The sequence below is a fragment of the Populus euphratica genome, unplaced genomic scaffold, assembly GCF_000495115.2.
Source record: "Populus euphratica unplaced genomic scaffold, PopEup_1.0 scaffold73.1, whole genome shotgun sequence".
Lineage (NCBI taxonomy): Eukaryota > Viridiplantae > Streptophyta > Magnoliopsida > Malpighiales > Salicaceae > Populus > Populus euphratica.
Genome location: NW_011499895.1, coordinates 887,159 through 895,666, shown reverse-complemented (window position 1 = coordinate 895,666; position 8,508 = coordinate 887,159).

The following is an 8,508-nucleotide window of genomic DNA, read 5'->3' as shown; positions in this document are numbered from 1 at the left end:
TACATCTTGATATGGATTTATTATCACTCGAACTAGTTATCCAACTTCCATTACAATATCCTTCCAAAACAGAATAAAACAAGCCTAAATCAATCTCTTTTTTTGTGGTAGATAATCAAATATTCTTATAATAGACTTCCAATAACTATATTTAGCTTACTTGTATATCTTGATAAATGGCATATAGCAAAAGCTATATTTAATCTTGTGTAATGCATAACATATATGAGACTTTTAATGGAACTAACATATTCTAGTTATGCTACCATTTTATCACAATAGTCATTTAACTTCATAGTAAAGTCAAATTATATATTAGCCTTCTTTATATTGAGATGGTTGAACTTATTAAGCATTTTCTCAACATAATATGACTAATTAAGTGCATAGCCACTATTGTGTTTTTTAATTTTGATACCTAAAATTATATCCACTTCATCAAGATCTTTCATTTTAAAAATATATGTGTGATACCTTTTGGTTTCAACTATTCCAATCATATTAATGCTAAAGATTAACATGTCATCTTTGTAGAGATAAATAATCACACCAAAATCTTTTTATAAAGTATGAATAAGTATACTTATCGACATCATTATGATGAAAATAATTTAAGAAAATTGCTTTATCAAACTCTCGTGCTATTGTTTTGTAGTTTGCTTTAAATCATATATAGACTTTACTAATTTATGTACTTTTTTTTTAATTATTTTCAGGAAGTATAAAACCCTCATATTGCTCTATATACAATTTCTCCTTTAAATCTTCATTTAAGAAAGTCATTTCAACATCCATTTGATGAACTTACAATTTATAATTGATGCTAATGCAAATAAAACTCTAATGGATGCAATTCTTACAACTGGAGAATAAATGTCAAAATAATTAAAACCTTTCTTTTAAGTAAATTCTTTAGCAATTAATCTTGACCTGAAGGTTTGTATAGAACCACTAGTGTTATATTTTCTTCTAAACATCCACTTACATCCTATTAGCTTAGAACTTAGAGATGAATCTACTAAAACCCAAGTATTATTAGACAATATTAAATCCATTTCATCATTTAACCCTTTTTTTGTGAGACATCATCCCTTAAAGATATAGATTCACATAGTATCTTTGAATCATCTTCCATATTTAGGATCATAAGTGTCCTTTTCAATATTGTTTTTCTATTACCTTCGACTAAAAATACAATTGAATCGGTAGAAATAATGTGTTTGTCCTTTCTAATTCCTTGACTCGTTCTAAGTTCACTTAAATCTATTATTTCTAGTTTTTATGTTTTTCACTAAAAGTTGAAGTGGAAGTCATTATTGTTAGATCTAGTCCTTGCACATTTGAATCACTTACAAATTTATTTTTGATAAAGTAAATATATACATATTCAAGTATCACATTAGTTTCTAAATTCAAAAACCTATAAGCTTTTGAATTTTATGCTTAACTAACAAAACACTCTTAAGACCTTTAGATTCTAATTTTGTTCTTTAAGGATCAAAAACTTTATAAAACTCTACACACACCCACACTTTAAAATAATTTAGATTTTATAAGGAGAAACATTTAATTTTTTAGATAGTACTCTATTATGAATGTAACATGTAGTAAGTAAAGCTTCATCACATAAACAATTTGTTAACTTAGCATTCAAAAGCATGGCATTGACCATATCCATTAAGGTTCTATTCTTTCTTTTAGCAAGTCCATTATATTCTGGTATATATAGTGTGGTCATTTGATGAAATATTCTAGTTTCCTCACAAAATATAGAAAACTTCCTATAAAAGTATTTTCCACCTTTATTACTTCTAAGAGTTTTAATTTCCGTTGCCTTTTAATTTTCTATTATTTTCTAGAATTCTTTGAATTTCCCAAAGGCTTGATCCTTAGTTCTTAGCAAGTAAATATAGGTAAAATATGAATAATCATCCATGAAAGTTATGAAATATCTTTTCCCACCCATTGTTAACATACTATTTATTTCATATATATCAAAATAGACTAACTCAAGTAATTGAGAATTTCTCTCAACTCTAGGAAAAAAGCTTTTTTGTCATATTTGGTTGAATACATATTTCACATTTATTATTATTATCATTTTAATATGAAATATAAACATGTCTACACATATATTTTAATAAAACTATAATTTAGATGTCGTAATCTAGCATGCCCAAGAAAAGATGTAGATTCAACCATATAGGTTGAAATAACATTGATTTTATTAATATTGAACTTAAACATGTCATCACAAGAATAAACCTTTCCCAAAAACATCTCACTCTTAGTTACAATAACCTTATCAAACTTTAAAACAATATTCAACCCTTTTTTGCTCAAAAGATTAGCAGATATAAGGTTTTTTTTCCTCTAATTTTAGGAACATGAAATACATTGACTAAAGATAAATTTTTATCTAGAAGTAAAGCAAAATTCAATAATTATTTTTACCAAAACATACACATAATTATGGTTGCCCATCAAGACCTCTTCAGGTTTCTTCAATTCATTATAATTCTTGAACCATGCATTATTGTTACAGACATGAACCATTACACTAAAATCCAATAACCAATTTGAAGTCTTCATAACACTAGTTTTCATGTATAATTCAATAATCACTCCAATTTCCAATTTGAATGATTGAAACTATGTCAACAAACTCCTTGACTTTGTCTTTTTTAACCATATTCACTTTATTAAAACTACCTTTCTTTCTTAAATTATTAAATCTTTAATCTTTTATGTTGTGCCTTTTATTTTCATAATGAAAACAAATCATATGATTTTTATTAGTATTTCGTTTCCTTTCTTTTGCACTTTCAAATTGTGTTGAGTTATTTTCAAACTAGTTTTAGTAAAAACTCACTTTATAATTTATTTTTTGCAATTCACAAATATGAGATTCAATCTCAATTTGCAAGCGTGTTTGAAATTGTTCATATCTATAATTGTTTGTTAAATACAACATCTTTTTTCTACATTCATTCCATGAAAAAGGAAGTTTTGATAAAAACAACCCCTACTTAAAATGAATCAGGAACTTTGATATCTAGATCACTGAGTTTTGATATCAGCATCTAAATTTCATGGACTTGATCTATGATTGGCTTGGTATCAATAATCTCTTACTAAAAAAAAAATAAAGAAAGAAAATGATTTTTCCTACTTATAGTGTATCTTTAAAGCTACCTAAATTTCTTTTAGGGACTTTAATATAGAGAAGATATTATAAAGTCAACTAGTCAAAGCATTCAGAATATTCTCTCGATAAAGCACTTCATCTTCTTCATGTTTCAATCTTTCAATCTTATCAATAGCAGATTTTTTTTATGGTTTACTTATCGTAGGCAAATTCAAATAAAAAATGTAGTAAATCTTTAAAAAAGTGAGTGAGAACACCATTTTTTCTATCCACCTTATATAATTTGCACCATCAAAACAATGCAGTTAAATTTTAACACCTTTAGCGACCCTAACATTTGAATTCAAATTTGTTATGTCAGAGAAGCAATTTAGGAATGGAAACAAATAAATAGTTGGCTTAGAGGGGTAAAAATATCTTTAAGGTATTTATATATCCTCCACAAAGAAAAAACATCCAGAATACAATTAACCCCTGTAAACCTCTAAAAGAATAAGAAGAAAAGACACGAAAGAAAATGCATTTTTTTCTATATATTCTGTGTGTAGTAATAGGTTTACATAGGCTTGAAATATTATGAATGTTAATATTATAACTATTAATAAAACTATATGATTATTAATAAAATATTTATATTTTGAATTAAACTAAATATATGTTATTCAAGTATATCATAACAGTTATAATTTTTAAAATTAATTTAAAAAATAATTAATATGAATTACATATTAGTCTCAAGTTTCCAAATGTTATTTTTTATTTTATAAATAGTCATATAATAACATTAGGAAGCCCACCATAAGAGCTCATTCATTATAGCATTCACTTAAGTTACTACATAATAGAAACTTATACTTATAAATACTTGAGAGGGAATGTTTCTTTTCGATATAGGATAAACATTTGTTCCTTCTTTATTCAATTACAAACAACACTAACAAAACCAATATTGTATTTCACTTCAGTTTCTCATCTTTCATTTGGCAAAAAATATTGGTGTTTTTTTCTTTCTCTTTTCTTTATGAATATAGGTTTTTTCCGCTACCACATCTTCTTCTTTACACACACACACACACAATTCTTTCAATCCACTCATTTTTGTTTTATGAACCAGGTTGATAGAATATATAAAAAAATATATAAAACAAATAGAATATATAAACGAGAAGGTAAACATATAAGAGAAAGATAAAGTTGCAGAGAGAAAAGGCTATTGGTGGTGTCTACTTCTTTTCATTCTTTTTCTAAACTGATGGAAGAAAGAGAAGGGAAGGCACCATACATGTAGAAAAAGAAAAGGAGAGGAGAGTGCTATGAGGTGGAAAACAAAATGCAAATAAGGCATAAAAAATGGGTTATATGATTATCTTTTCAATGTTAGGTTTAGGTTGTGAGCTTATTTCTCTATGTTTGTTTTCCTAACATATTAGTTTTGTTTTCTACTTTGTTTGTTCTATTATTTTTTATTCATTTCCTTTTTATTGTTACTCTTGCTTCAAGTTTGGAATTATAATTTGGGAGGTAATGTTTTCTTACCCTTAACTTTGTGATACTATTTTAGGTTTTTTTCTTGAACCTATTTTATATTGTGTGATTTAATAGAGTGTTAGATGTCTTTTTTTTAATGATTTATTACGTTTTTTTTCTTATATTTTATAGTATTGTCACAACAAGGCATTATTGAATAGAATGACGCGATAAAACTTTTCTCATAAACATTTGCTCATAAGTAATGATGTTTGTTAAATTAATAGCTGATTAAATGTTTTGTTGTTGTATTTAATGAGATAAAAGTTTTGTTTTGTAGATTGTTAGGCCCAACCAAGGACATATGCCAAAAATGGTGGCACTATTAATCTAATGCTATGCCTTTTTATCTACCGCAAGTAAATTATTTGTGCTTTTCAATAATTTTTACAAATCATTGTGTTTTACTATATTTTTTGCTAGTATTTGATAAATCGCTTATTGAATTAGATAGCAACAGTGTCACTTTTCAAGTTTTTTTTTTCCTTTTTTATTTCTAAAACATTTATAGCAAACCTTTTGTATGTATTTTGAATACACTATGACTTTCATCTTTCATTGGTTTTCTTTACACACAAATAATTTTTTTATTGATATATTTTTAAGCTCTTTTATTTTATTATCATCCATTGATCCAAAAATAGTTAGAATATAGTTTAAAATACTAGGTGGTATAATGTGAGCACCATAACTAATGGTGTCTTAAAGGACATGCAATTAGCCTAGGCTTCCAGCTAATATTATTGAAACAACTATTGTTTAGATTTTTCACATATAAAAAGACAAGTGAGTACATATGTTTAGTTTATAGTCATGTAATTTATAAGATCATTGAAAAATTACAATCATAACAAATACTAGCATGCTTACTAAGAAAAAATATATATTTTTATAAAAGATTTAAATACAATCCTAGCATGCATATTAATCATACATATTACGCACAAGAGAATAAAAATAGCTCTTATCATGCATTCTAAACATTAAATGAAAACATAATAAAACAAAACTAATAAAAGATACTTATTTTTTGATGAATTTAACACATAACCAATTCAAAATATGTTGTTGTTAATCTTATGTCCTTAAGGCTTTACTAATTGCTCCCCACTTGGTGTAAAGGTCTGAATTAATTAAGCTTCCTAAAATTTTAATAACACTGCCTTGTCTAGGTGAACTCCTAAACAAGGTCAAACAATCCAAGGAAATTAGACTCAAAATCTCTTAATAAAGACTGATCTTAAGTTCTAGATTTTGGAGAAAAATTATAAAAAACAGAAGTTTTAATAAACTAAAATGAAAAAAATTGCAAAAATAAGTGAAGAAAAGTCAAGAATTTATGTCCAAAATAACACTAAAAAACCAACATTGAAGACCTTCTTAAGCCTTTTTTCATAGAGAATTTTAGAGACTCAAAGCTTATAGAGTTCTCCAACTAAAAAAATTATATTACCTACTATAATATCAAAATTAAATCTAGATATTTTTGAATTAAATCAGATATCTTTTAAGCTAGAAAAATGATCAAGTTTGATGAAAGTCCTTCAAGAAGCAAACTAATCAAACTTTATCATTTAGGTTAGAAGAAATAATTGTTCATGAACAATACCCAAGCTCAAATATTAAATATATAAAAATAATACCTAGAAAATTATTTTTACAGTAAACCTTGACCATGGCCTAAAGCCTAAGGCTCAGGTATGAGATGGGCCAAGCTAGGCCATGCACGAGTAGAAGTTGGTTTTGGCCTAAATCCCACTTTACTTAGGACTTTTCTCTTTTAAAAGCTTGAGTGCCCTTCAGGCCTAATTTCAACATTCCTCTGTATAATATCAAATTTTTTTTCTTTTCTATATTGGATAAAAAAAAATTTAGAAGGTTTTGGGTTTCACCAAAACATGTCAATCAAGGGTTTATTAAGATTAATTCCTCATTTAATTACAATTTATTTAAAACATATTAATATTCTCTGTTAAAGAGCTTATATCAAAGATTTAATTTTATCAAAGTGTTAACCTTAAAAATAAATGGACCTAATTTTTAATATGGTCTTAAATGTGCCTATTAAGCATGTTTATAAATAATTTTTTCAATAATCCCCCATATGAATAGAAATTATCTTTCCAATTCAAAAAATAACTCAAAAATTTTTAAAGAGATACTAATTTGGTAAATCACTACATTTGGAGAGGTAGCTTTCAGTTTTAAGCTTTCTTTAGTAAAATACTATTGAATTTACTTGATAAATAGTAAATGCAATATCTTGAACTATTTAGTTTTTTGTGTAAATTAAGACAATAGTACTCATATAGTTTTCAACCTAGAGATTTTCTTTGATTTTCACTATTGTGTTTATTTTGGCCCTTAACAACTCTTGGATCATAAGTGCTTTATAATTTTATTTTGAAAAATAACCATATTTATCACTCATATAGGTGATTTTTCATTAGAGTATTCTATTGTATTCTACTTGGTATACCAAAATATAAAAATAATAAGAGCATTGCTCATTCTTATCACGTTGCAGTTAGCACCTATTTCATCATAGAAATATGCAGGAAATAATCATTTCTGAATGCTACTCAGAATGTTATATGACTTAGTTTTCTATTTGAACCTAGATCCTAGTATCTCCAGTCAACTATATATGGCTACCATCATTATACTTTTTCACTCCATAGGCTTCAATCCCATCCCCTATAATGAATTACAATGATTTTTTGATAAATCTTTGATTAGCAGATCCATAATATTTTTCTTTAACTTTATATAGTCAATAAAAATAATTGATTTTGAGAGAAAATATTTAATGGTATTTTATCTACGATGTATATGTTTAAACTTACTATTATATATGCTACTTTATGCTCTCTAATTATTGACTGGTTATCGCAATGGTTACAAAGAGTTAGCACTAGTTTTGACCACCATGGAATATCCTCTAAAAAATTACAAAGTCATTTAACTTCCTTTTTAGCCTTATCAAGAGCAATAAACTCTGACCCCATCATAGATCTTATGATACACTTTTATTTAGAGAATTTTTATGACATAGCTATTTCATCAATTGTGAAGATATATCCACTAGTGGATTTTAAATCCCTAATGTTGAATATCCAATTGGAATCACTATATCCTTTTAGTATCATCGAGTAATCAATATAGTGTAACCCATAGTCCAAGGTATACCTCGGATATTTCATTATCTTTTTAAATTTCTTTTTAATAATTCATACTTAAATTACTAGTAAATTTACTTAGATTGCTAACCGATTACTTAGTAAGTAATATCAGATCTTGTGTAGTTCATAATATGCATTAGACTTCTAATTATTCAGAAATATTCCAATCAGTCAATTTCCTTACCTCTAATCTTGGATAGATGTGCACTTATATCAATTAATGTTTTAATAGTATCATTGTTATGTTTAGAAAATTTATCAAGAATTTTCTTAAAATAATAAGAATGGGATAATACTAATCCATCAGATGTCCTATAAATTTTTATATATAGTATGACATCTGGAAAACCCCAATTATTTATGTTAAACTTTTTAGTTAATATTTTCTTAGTAAACTTGCTCACATGATCATTTTTACCTAAAATTAACATGTCATCAACTTAAAGACATAAAATGACATAACATAAATTTGTGTTTTTCACATAAATATATTTATTAACTTTATTGATTTTGAACTCATTTGACAACATAACTTTGTTAATTTTTTTATGCTGATGTTTAGGGGTTTGTTTCTGACACGACTAAAAGATTGATGTCTTCTCCCAAGTGCAGGAGTGTCGAAGTAATAAATAACTCGGCAAGACCGGGGTC